The sequence below is a fragment of the Dendrobates tinctorius genome, unplaced genomic scaffold, assembly GCF_039654945.1.
Source record: "Dendrobates tinctorius isolate UK_male_01 unplaced genomic scaffold, ASM3965494v1 ptg000183l, whole genome shotgun sequence".
In the NCBI taxonomy this organism is placed as follows: Eukaryota; Metazoa; Chordata; class Amphibia; order Anura; family Dendrobatidae; genus Dendrobates; species Dendrobates tinctorius.
In genome coordinates this window covers 5,408,458-5,421,415 of record NW_027361850.1, presented here as the reverse complement: position 1 = coordinate 5,421,415, position 12,958 = coordinate 5,408,458, and the positions used below count along the sequence as shown (strand labels likewise).

Here is a 12,958-nt window from a genome sequence, read left to right as displayed (position 1 = left end):
GGATGGGTCGCTGGAAATCCTCATGCTTCGCCAGGTATATAAGACCAGATTTGCTCTATTAACACATCTTACCGTTCACAGGAGCTTGTAAGCCCACGGTGTGGATAGTAGGACACTCGTACATCTTCTGGGTGAGGAAAAGGGCCGAACTGCAGCCAGGCGGGCTAAGCCTGGGCTTGCCAGGGCTAAAGGTCAACTGGAGAGGAATCAGAGTTCTAAAATGGCAGCAAATGTTCCCGGAGGTGCTGAGCATCGCTAAAAAGGCAAAAGGGCCAGTGATATTGGTATTGCATGCCGGTGGTAATGACCTGTGTACAAGGAAAAGTACCGAGCTTTGCACGGTAATGGCTGCGGACATAAAGCATTTTACGTATCTGTTCCGACACATGGTGTTGGTATGGTCGGAGATAGTTCCGTGAGCGGTATGGAAAGGAGCAAACAAACCAAAGGCTGTTGAAAGATCAAGGAGAAACGACAATGCAAAGATGGCTAAGATTGTGAAAGGAGGTTTCGGCATCGTGGTGCGACATTACTACTTGGAAGGAGGCTGCTCAGGACTCCTGAGGCCGGATGGAGTCCATCTTACGGACATTGGGCTTGATATATTTTTGACTGGCTTGCAGGATGGGGTTGAACAGCCCCTAAGGCTGCTGGGTGGGGGTTGGAGTCCTGTGTAGGTCATACACAGGATCCTCCATGGCGGAAATGTCGGGAGGGGCACGGGTTCGTAACCCTCATTGGCCGGTTCCCATGTCTATCACAGACGGGGCCTGCGGCGATTGAGCCAGTTGCGTAACGTACTTTGCCCCTCCCCGCGTGGTGTAATTTAATTAATAAACTGTGACCGACCTGTTCAACCTATCCCTGGACTATGTTCGTTTTAATGGAGGGGCTGGCGGGAGGGGGGAATGCACCGCCTACGACAAAACTGGTCTGCGCAGTCTTACTGCTCAGCTCCTTCTATAGCTGCTGATACTGGAACTAGCAGTTTCATCCCTCACATGTGATGGTCAATAAAGACTGGCATTTGAAGAATTAGACAGATGGAGAATCCATCCTCTGTCAGCCCATACCCACCACAAATCCGTTTGCTATGACAACTGAAAGACTAACAATGGCCTGCATTTCTGCAATATACAGTAGAGTCCAAAACTGAACTCCTTGTGTTTCCTCCCATCACTAACCTACCTATGCCTGATATTGCCATTTTCGTGTGTGGTTCTACCATTACTCTCCAGTAACATGCCTGCTGTCTTGGGGTCACGCGTGATTCAGAATTTTTCCTTCACATCCGATCACTTGCTGTTAGGGACGGCGGAACTCACTAAATATTAAATAACAGAAAGTGCGTTCGCTGCCCGGGGTCCACCGTGCAGAGGTGTTAAACTGCTGCTATATAATGGCAGACGCGCTATATGGCAGTATAGCACACGCGGGTTATACGTCACCCGATGTGCGCTGGCGAGCTCTGTTAATTTCACAGAGACGCCTAAGGTATAAACATAAATGCCGAGCTTGTTGACCTCACAGGACTCAGCGGTGTGCACACACGGTATACGGTCACAGGACTAGGCCCAAGACTCAGGGTCAATGTCCGTTTAGACCTACTGTGCGTGCGGCGTCGTTACCGTGGACGCCAACAAGTGCTGCTGACTGCAGCACGGCGACCGACCCAACCACCACACGACAATGCCCAAGAGGGGGCGCACTGTCAGACGCTAGTGCTGTAAGATGTGAACTGTGGCCTGTAACGCGCCACTGACTGGCGCTGACTTTATGACTAAGTCCCTATCCACACACGTAATATCAGAGGGAGGGGATCTTAATGAGTCATTCGCAGGCACATGCATTCATCATCATTCACACAGATAGCAATTAGAGTCTATACTAGCGCATGCCCGAGTGGCCATGCGGGCCTTTTATAGCCGTGCGCTTCCGGGACTTTCCAGATCTCTGAGATGGACCAATCAGATCCGGAGAAGGACCTGAGCACGTGACTTCCAATCTCCAATGAGAGATCGTCTCGTGAGCATGCCCAGTAGCGCGATGAGAGGACTTAGCCTCTGGAGTGGCTTGCTGCAGGACAGCCTGCATTGGTATTGCTGACCCAGAGGTGGCAGCAGCAACCAGTCCTACAGAGCTGGTCTGAGCAGAGCGTCTGGGACGCTGAGATTGCTGTGCAGACTCCTGAGCGGTCGGTGGAGAATGGGAGACTGCTGGATGCAAGGCTCTGGATTCCCGCTATGCAGCTGCAGGAATCCGGCGCCTAATACTTGCTCGCTCATGTCACCTACACCTGAAAAACACAAGCCGCGGAGACACCATCACATGTTTCTCAACGCAAGCAATGACTAGCCAGGTCTTTCCCCGGGAAGGAATAACCACGGGAAGGGCAGTCTCCAATGAAGGAAACCACCTATGCCAAAATATGGTATGCCCTTTAAGTCAATATACAGCTCTTTACGAGTTTACAGATATGACAAGGGAAATGCCAAGGTCAGATACCCATTCACAGACAGCTGTTTCGGGGGGGTTGCCCCTCATCAGCGTGGAGTAGGATTCTGGCTAGGTGGGAGCAATGCCTAGTAGACCAACATCACGAAACAATCACTGACCTCAGGGAGACCAGTCAAAGAAAACACTGCGGCAGCCGGCAAAGGCGCTCAATCACAGAGAAATCCTAGGTGCATTGCTCCCTGGGTAGTCCCGTGTTTGAGACTCTTAAATGAGGCTCCACGGACTTTATTTGCATATTCATATTTCCCAGGGTGCAATGCACCTAGGATTTCCCTGTGATTGAGCGCCTTTGCCGGCTGCCGCAGTGTTTTCTTTGACTGGTCTCCCTGAGGTCAGTGATTGTTTCGTGATGTTGGTCTACTAGGCATTGCTCCCACCTAGCCAGAATCCTACTCCTCACTGATGAGGGGCAACACCTCGAAACAGCTGTCTGTGGATAGATACCTGGCCTTGGTATTTCCCTTGTCATATCTGTAGTCTCGTAAAGAGCTGGCTATTGACTTAAAGGGCCACTTAATATGGTGGTAATGGTGGTTTCCGAAGGGAGCCACCCCTTGGCTGGGTCCTTTCCTGGAGGAGGATCTGGCTAGTCCCGTGTTTGAGACTTAAATGAGGCTCCACGGACTTTATTTGCATATTAGTCTTTTATGAACGATATTTTCCGGGACTTTGTGGATACGTTTTTGATCATTTATCTTGATGATATTTTGATCTTTTCCAGTGATTGGGATTCTCATATGGAACATGTTCAGACTGCGTTCCGGATTTTGATAGAAAATTCTCTGTATGTTAAGGGATCGAAGTGCCTCTTTGGTGTACAGAGGATTTCATTTTTGGGATTCATTTTGTCCCCGTCGGCTATTGAAATGGACCCGGCCAAGATACAGGCCATTTATGATTGGGTTCAGCCCACTTCTTTGAAGGCTCTCCAGAAGTTTTTTGGTTTTGCTAATTTCTACCGTAAATGTATAAGTAATTTTTCTGGTATTGTTAAACCACTGACTGATTTGACCAAAAAGGGCGCTGATGTGGTGACTTGGTCTCCAGAGGCCGTTTCGGCATTTCAGGAGCTTAAGCGGAGATTCACTTCTGCTCCGGTTCTACGGCAACCTGATGCCTCACTCCCATTTCAGGTGGAGGTAGATGCTTCTGAGATTGGTGCAGGAGCTGTTTTGTCCCAAAGAGATCCGGTGACTTCTAAGATGAATCCCTGTGCCTTCTTTTCTCGAAAATTCTCCCCATCTGAAAGTAACTATGACGTGGGGAATCGGGAATTGTTGGCCATGAAATGGGCATTTGAAGAGTGGAGACATTGGTTGGAGGGAGCTAGACATCAAGTTGTGGTCCTCACTGACCACAATAATTTGATTTATCTTGAATCAGCCAAACGCTTGAATCCTAGACAGGCTAGGTGCGCCTTGTTTTTCACGAGTTTTAATTTTGTGGTCTCTTTTCTTCCGGGCACTTAGAATGTTAAGGCGGACGCCCTTTCTAGTAGTTTCTTTGCGGATTCTCTTAATGTGACCGAGCCTACTACCATTATAAATGAGGGTGTAGTTCTTTCCACCATCTCACCCGATTTGAGACGTGCCCTGGAGGAATTTCAAGAGGACAAACCTGAACGTTGCCCTATGGGAAAATTGTATGTCCCTGACCAGTGGAGGAAAAGAGTAATGTCTGAAATTCATTGCTCCGCGTTGGCTGGCCATCCAGGTATTTTTGTTACCAGAGATTTGGTGAGTCAGTCTTTTTGGTGGCCTGATTTATCTCGTGATGTCAGGAATTTTGTGCAGTCCTCTGGGACTTGTTCCCGGTCCAAGCCCTGTTCTCGTTCTAGTGGGTTGTTGATGACCCTGCCGGTGCCCAGGAGGCCATGGACTCATATCTCAATGGATTTTATTTCTGATCTTCCTGTTTCTCAGAGAATGACTGTTATCTGGGTGATCTATGATAGATTTTCTAAGATGGTCCATCTTGTACCACTCCTAAAGTTGCCATCTTCTTCTGAGTTGGTGCCCTTGTTTTTACAACAGGTGGTTCGGTTGCACAGGATTCCTGAGAACATTGTGTTGGACAGAGGAGTCCAGTTTGTTTCCAGATTTTGGAGAGCTTTTTGTTGCCAACTGGGAATTCAGTTATCTTTCTCCTCTGCATTTCATCCTCAGACCAATGGGCAGACTGAGAGAACAAACCAGACTTTGGAATCCTATTTGAGATGTTTCATATCTGCTGATCAGAATGACTGGGTCTCATTTTTGCCCTTGGCCGAATTTGAGCTAAACAATAGGGCTAGTTCTTCCACTTTGATGTCGCCCTTTTTCTGTAACTTTGAGTTGCATCCTCGATTTTCCTCAGGGCAGGTGGAATCTTCGGCCTGCCCAAGTGTGGATTCTGTGGTAGAGAGAATGCAGCAGATTTGGGACCAAGTGGTGGATAAGTTGTCCCACTCTCAGGAAAAAGCCCAACGGTTTTCCAACCGGCATAGGACCATTGGCCCCCGGTTTAAAGTGGGTGATATGGTTTGGTTGTCTTCAAAGAATATTCCTATGAAGGTTGCGGTCTCCAAAATTCAAGCCAAGATTCATTGGACCTTATAAGATTTTGGAAATCCTTAATCCCGTTTCTTTCCGTTTGGCTCTTCCAGTTACGTTTAAGATTCATAACGTGTTCCATAAATCCTTGTTGAAGAGGTTTGTAGAGTCAGTAGTTCCCATGGCGGCGCCGCCTAACCCTGTATTGGTTAAATGTACTTGTGAAAAAAGAAGGTATCCAGCTCCGGAGATAAAATCCAAAATCTTTATTGAAACAAATTAAAAGGTAATAAGCTGCTTGATAACCAGTATTTACTGGAGGAAGGAATGTCCTATATGACTGGACGCATTTCGAACACGTATAGTGTTCTTAGTCCTCCTGAGGACTAAGAGCACTACACGTGTTCGAAACGCGTCTATTCATCTAGGACATTCCTTCCTCCAGTATATACCGGTTATCAAGCAGCTTATTACCTTTTAATTTGTTTCAATAAAGATTTTAGATTTTATCTCCGGAGCTGGATACCTTCTTTTTTCACAAGTACCTGACGTCAAGCAGAGACGCTTCCTTGCTCGGATAGAACTACTCATGTGCGGTGTGGACATCACTATAAGGGTGAGCTGAATCAACTTTTTTCTATTGGTTAAAGGTAGTTTGGAGTATGAGGTAGAGAAAATATTGGCTTCTCGTTTGGCTAGACGGAGACTCCAGTACCTGGTCAAATGGAAGGGTTATGGCCAGGAGGATAATTCTTGGGTCTCTGTTTCTGACATTCAGGCCGAAAGATTGGTTTGTGCTTTTCACCAGGCCCATCCTGACCGGTCTGGTGGCGTGGATGAGGGTTCGGTGACCCCTCCTCAAGGGGGGTTACTGTTGTGAATTCTATCTCTGGCTTCCCTCTGGTGATTACTGTAGATAGTGGAGCTGGTCAGATTGAGAGTTCTCTTTCTGGGCTCCCTCTCGTGGTTAGTGGAGCTGATCTGATTGACAGAGGCTTGCCACCTGATAATGAGGAAGACGATTGGAGATCTGAGGTTTCTGATTGGGATTTAAGACAGCTGACTCCCTCTATCCCTGCTAGTGATTTTTTTCCTGTGCCTCCTGAGGTCTGATGTCTCCTGCTCTTTCCCTGCATGTTCAGCTAAGTGGTTCATTTGCTATTCTGTTTGCATTTGATATGGTTTTGTTTATCTCTGCTTTGTGCCGGTCAGCTGGCTCCGGCTGGGGCTGTGCTGAATCACCGCCCATATGTTACTGCATGTGCCAGTTTGTTTTGTCCCCTTTTATATTGGTCTCTTTTTGCTTTGCTTTCAGAATATACCAGAATGCTGATATAGTGGGGGGCGAGGTCGTGTGACTTCAGTGTTTTTTGCATCAGACGTGTTGGACTTTTTCAGTGTTTTTTGTGTGATTGCAGACAGTGTCTTTCCTTTCCTGTCCCGTCTAGTCAGTGTGGGCCCCATCGTTTGCTCAGTCTATTTTTCTGCCTGCGTTTGTATGTTCATCTTGTCTCACCGACAATATATGTTTGGGGGCTATCTATTCCTTTGGGATCTGCTTCGGGGCAGTTTAGATTTCCCTTTTCTTATTTTAGGCTTAGTTAGCTCTCCGGCTGTGCCGAGGCGTCTAGGATCATCGTAGGTACGCTCCACAGCTACTGCTAGTTGTGTGGACAGGATCAGGGGTCTGCATCCGCTTAGTTACCAACCTCTCTGGTTTTCTGTGGCTTAGCCTGGGCCTGCTATCCTCCTCGGTGCCCATTCATAACACCCCTGGCTACAAAAATCTGCCCCCAGACACCCCAGAAAAGGCGCATCTATAAGATGCGCCTATTCTGGCAGTTATCCTCTCTTAACTTCAGGTCAGCCAGGGGACTCCTCGCTTCCTCAGTGACGTCAGCGGAAGTCCCCGACTGACCTGAAGTGAACTAATGAGCGTGGGAAAAAAGTCAGAAACTTTCCCACGGTAATTAGTTCATCTCCAGGCAGCCAGTGAGGCTGCGCAGAGCTGAATTAATTCATTCTGTAGAAGATTACAGTGTGGCTGGTCACATTAGCACCGGTCCTCATTGTAAACTATTTAACCCCTTGTGAAGGATTACAGCGTGGGACATGACTGAACGTCGGAGATGTAAGGCTATTGTTGATTTTTTTATGTTATATTTTTTTCAGGTCATGGTTTTATTTTGGAATAGCAGAGTAATAAAAATTTGTCAAATACTAGGTGTCTTTATCTCATTAAAATACTTTTTAATTAATGTCCGTGTGTTTTTTTTTAACCCTTTCATAGTCTAGGGTTAATAATGGATCGGTGTCTAATTGACACCTCTCCCTTATTAATCGGCTTAATGTCACCTTCCAATAGAATGGTGACATTAACCCTTTGTTTGGTATTAACCCATTAGCCACCACTACAGGGCAATGGGAATAGAGAGTATAAGGGCCAGAATAGGCACATCTTTTCTGGGGTGTCTGGGGGCAGATTTTTGTAGCCAGGGCCTCTCAAGCCTATTGAAATCTGCCCTCATTCACCTGCTTTACCTCTCTGGTTGTCATATTACCGCGGGAGCCCACACAATTTTTTACAACGAATTAACACCTACACCTCCCAAATTTTACACACAAACCCTCATCTAATTCCTAGTGAAAGACATATAAAAAAACATGAAATGAAATGGTTTACTGTGTGTAAACCATGTGTCATTTCATGTCGGGTTGGGGAATGATTTTACAAAAGCCGGCAATTGATTTTGCGGCTATTCTGCTAGGTAGAACTATAGGAAATATAAATATATATATATGTGTCTCTATGACATGTGTGTATATATATATATATATATATATATATATATGCATTCTATGTGTATATATCTATTCTTTCTATTCTTTATTAAACCTGTCAGTGCGATTTTACTGTATCGTGCACTGAATTGCCGGCTTTTCTAAAGGACACCGGGTGCGTATTTCTCACAAGTCACACGTGTGGTCCGTGTGTAATGTGTTTTTTTGCGCACCCATAGACTTGCATTGGCGTACTACGGGCGTAATATGCTGACAATCGCAGCATGCTGCGATTGGCACGGACCGTAAAATATACGCGAGAAAAATACGGCTGATGGGAGCTGCCCCATAGAGAATCATTGGTCCGTGTGCAATGCGTTTTTTTGACACCTCTCACTCGTCTGTATTCCTCTCTAGTGTGACGCCGGCCTTACACTGGTAATTCCTTTGCGAAGCCATCGATCTTCTGAAAAAAAGGTGAAATGTATTAACCCCTGAGATGGATTTATGCCGTGGGACGTGACTGAGGGCTGGACTGGTAATGTATAGTGTTGGTTTATTATGTTCTCCTTTTTTTCAGAAGATCGATGGCTTCGCAAAGGAATTACCAGTGTAATAAAGGTTATAAAAATGTGTGTGTTGTATTCTTTCATTGGTTCATAAAATGAGGGGGACCCCATGTCGGGTTTTCATTCATTCTGCTCTCCTGCCGGCAGAGCAGGGGAGCAGAATGTCTGCCGCGGTCAGCACCAGATGCCAGGAACAGCGCTTACTGTAGCGCTTCTTCCCGACACAGTCCGTGTGGTCCTGATGCGGCACACGGTTGCCACACTTGTGCCACACGTAGGTACCACGTGTCCACACGGACACGGATAGCTCCGGTACCATTTTTTCCGGTACCGGAATTATCTGGACGTGTGAAACCACTCTAAAGCTGCGATCTTCTTAGCTTAGGCCTGCTATGTGTAGCAGAATTGACCATGAACACTGGCCACGGGACTGTGCTCATAGCAGATCAGCAGTGATACAGTGATATCCACAGGGTCTCCTGCAGACCCCAGGTTGTCATGCCAACCCATTGGCACTCCATGATCATGTGACAACGAGGCCAGTGGGCGGTGCTACTGACGCACATCTGGTATGTGTAAGTTAAATGCCGCAATCAGAGATTGACAGTGGAATTTAACATGTTAACAGCTGCAGATGGATCGCGATTCCATGTTAGAAGCACATGACAGCTGATCAGATCAGATGCCTTGTACTTAAAAACATGCTGGCTCAGCACCGGAGCCCGCATCAAATGTCGAGACACAACCTATGACGTAACTATACGTTATAAGTTCTGAAGATGTTAAGGATATAGAGATTGAAATTTTGAAAATTGCAAATTTTTCTAAATTTCCTCCAAAATTCCGATATTTTCACAAATAAATGCAAAACATCAACCTAAATTTCTCACTAGCATAAAGTGCAATATGTCATGAAAAAAAAATGTCTCAGAATCACTGGGATCTGTTGAAGCGTTCCAGTTATTACCACATATAATGACACTGGTCAGATTTAAAAAAATTTAGCCTGATCTTTAAAGTTAAAATTGGTTCTGTCACTAGGGGGTTAAAGAGTTCCTGTCATGTGCAGAAATAGTCTAAAGCATAAAAAAGATATAAATTGAATAGTACTGTACATTCACCCACATCTTGAAGTTAACATGGCAATATTAGGGAATGGTAAAATAATATTTTAGACAAGAAAATTACATCACTCATACAGCTCTGTTGTCATAAAACTATTAAGGCTTAAGGTTCTCAGAATATGGTAGCATAAAAAAGATTATTTTTTATTTTAAATCGTGTATATAATGTGCAAAAGTAATAAAAAAAATAAATAAAAGCATATAAATTTGATATCGCTCTAATTGTGCTGTCCTACAGAACAAGGTCAGCACTTTGTGAATAATCTAATAGTTAGAGTATAAAAAAAAAGGGGCCAAATTTCAGCTTTACTTCTATTCCACCCCATATATAGTTAGTAAAAATTAGTTAAAGGGAATCCATCAACTGGTTCATGTTATGTAATCTGATAGGAGTATGATGTAGCGGTCGAGACCCTGATTCCATTGATGTATCACTTACTATTCTGCTGTTTGTAGTGTTTTATAAAATCACTCTTTTCTCTGCTGCAGATCAAACAATTCTCTGAACGCTGAGCTCTGTATAACACCTCCTGCATAACTGGTTGGCAGCTTTCTATGTACACCGTATGTTAGTAAACAGTTGCTAATTAGTGGTGAGGGGCAGCCTTTTAGAGAGTCCTCTAGTGATAATCTCTTGCTGATAAAACACTGAGTATATTGAAACTGCAGCAAGCAGCTCAGTAAGTGATAGATCGCTGGAATCAAGGTGTTCGCTCCATCATGCTGCTTTCGGATTAAATAGCAAAAACCTGGTGACAGATTCCCTTTAATGACTTTTATGCATCCCAAAAAAGCGTAAATACATAATAAATGCAATTCATCCCACAAAAAGCAAACTTTCATACAGCTATGTGGATGAAAAAATAAAATTTATGGTTCCAGGTATAAGATGAGGAAAGGCTTAGTCTTTAAGTGGTTAATTGACAAACGTTTGCATATATTTTGCTTTGATACAAAATTGCATGAAGTTGACTTAAAAAAAGGTTAAAAAAGTACATTAAGAAACCTTCACCGTTCCTCTTCCACGTCAGCATTTCAACTTCAATGATATAAGTGTCTTCTGCATAGGCCATCCATTTGTACCTGGACTGGTAATCTCTTCTGTTGCCTGCTGGTTTAGTCACTGCTTTCATTCCTCTGGTTTTTCACAGCTTGTTAACCATCCTTCTGCTGACCCGCTCCACCGGCCAGCAGCTATGATATGAACACAATCCAGGGGCCTTTGCAGCAAAGGCAGAATCCCTGTAATTGGGGGTAAAAGGTAAACATCAAACTGTTCCCTGGTACCTGCCGAGCAGTGTGGCTAGTGAAAAACTGAACGTGGAAGCCTCATATCGAGTTTATGCAGAAGAATAGGTGTCTTCGTTATACTGACTCCACATGACCTGCGTGGGTTAGCCACTGTTTGAAGAACTTGTGTGGCAGACATATTTAGGAGATACCATTGTTTCTTTTTTGCCCTTAAATAACCTTACTTTGTCTCCGGTGCTTTGGATCTGATAACATTTCTTTTTCTTAATCTTTTCATTTCTTGCTATGAAGAATGTAAACATGCATAGCACAGACAGATGACCGAGAAACCACGAGCAATACAGGCGGCAACAATGAAATAAAAACAGATAACATCAAAATGACATATTGACCCAATCCTCTGCCGAGAGACCGATAATAAGATTAGAAGGGGGAAATCAAATGGACTTTATGAAAAACATTCCTGCTAAGCAAACCTGCTTGCTTTCTTGGAAGACTAAGTCATCTTTAGATTCTGTATCTTGCGAGACATTATTGTAAAACTAGGCAATGCCTAAATGATCAAACGCATGGTTCAGCGGTAAAACACCACTTCTCTGTTCCGTAACGCTCAGCTAGGCATACAAAGTGGCAATAGTATTTGTCTGTAGCTTCAGAGGGATTTAGATCAGGCGTCATTAGATGATGGATTTTAGTGCTTTAAAGTTTCGGTGTTGTTGAGATTTCCTTACGTGCACTTTCTTGTGTTATTAAGCAGTACGACGCACCAGCACTTTTATGTGCGTAGTCTTCTAATCACAGTTACGTCTGTAAGGTATCATTCCAGAAAAGCTCTTGGAACATAACTCGAATGATGCATTCTCAAAACTTTACTTGATTTAACACTTTAGCGGCGATTCACTTGTTGTGATTTCATAAATATTACCTTATTTCCATTTTAGTTTTAGTGCTTTTTCTGGGTCTCCATATCCAGTAAGCCAAGCTAGAAAAAAAAAGTCTTCACACCTCCTGTTAAAACGCCAGGTTTCTTTGTCATGTAAACAATTCATGGAAATAATAATCATTTGAGAACGTTTCCCACCTTTAACCCCTTAACGACCGCATTTTCATTTTTTGCTCCCCTTTTTCCCAGAGTCATAATTTTTTTTAATTTTTTTTTTTTTTTTTACATGTGAGTGCTTGTTTTGTGTGGGACGAGTTTTACTTTTATCATGTCTTGTACTCGAAAACAGAAAAAAAATTCCAAGTGCATTGAAATTGCAAAAAAAACTGCAATCCCACAGTTGTTTTTATTTATGTATGGTATTTATTTTTTTTGACCATGATCACTACATGCTAAAACTGGCCTGCCATTATGATTCTCCAGGTCATTACGCGTTCATAGACACCAAACATGTCAAGGTTCTTTTTTATTTAAGTGGTGAAAAAAATTCCAAAGTTTGTTAAAAAAAAATTGTGCCATTTTCCGATACTCGTAGCTTCTCTAATTTTTATGATTTGGGGCTGGGTGAGAGCTTATTTTTTGCGTGCTGAGCTGATGTTTTTAATGATACCATTTTGGTGTAGATGCGATCTTTTGATCGCCCGTTATTGCATTTTATTGCAATGTAGCGGCGACCAAAAAACGTAATTCTGGCATTTTGACTTTTTTTCTCATTATGTCGTTTAGCAATTGGATTAATTCTTTTTTTTATATTGATAGATCGGGTGATTCTGAACGTGGTGATACCAAATATGTCTATGTTTGATTTTTTTTTTAATTGTTTTATTTTGAATGGGGCGAAAGGGGGGTGATTTGAACTTTTATTTTTTTTTAATATTTTTTAAACATTTTTCTTTTACTTTTGGCATGCTTTAATAGTATCCATGGAAGGACTAGAAGCTGCCACAACCTAGTCGGCTCTGCTACATAGAGGCGATGAGCCGATCGCCTTCCCTGTTGGAGACCTCTGGTTGTCATGCCAACCCATCGGTGACCCGCGATCACTTGACGGGGTCACCAATGGGCGGGATTTCCTGCGCACTTGCCCGAAGCGCAAGTTAAATGCCGCTGTGGCATGTAATGGGTTAACAGCCACGGAAGGATCGCGATTCCACCCTCAGCTGACATGTGCCCGGAAATAGGTTAGCATCACTCATATTCAATTGAAAAATGAACTGAAATCTTTGCAAGAGGAGAAAGAAA

The 12,958-nt window shown here is 43.9% G+C and overlaps 1 protein-coding gene across 3 annotated transcripts in view; it reads left to right on the top strand.

The window, feature by feature from the left end:
• Positions 1–12,958, top strand: part of SPOCD1 (SPOC domain containing 1) — a 171,670-nt gene that overhangs the window by 83,873 nt on the left and 74,839 nt on the right. The window lies entirely within an intron of this gene.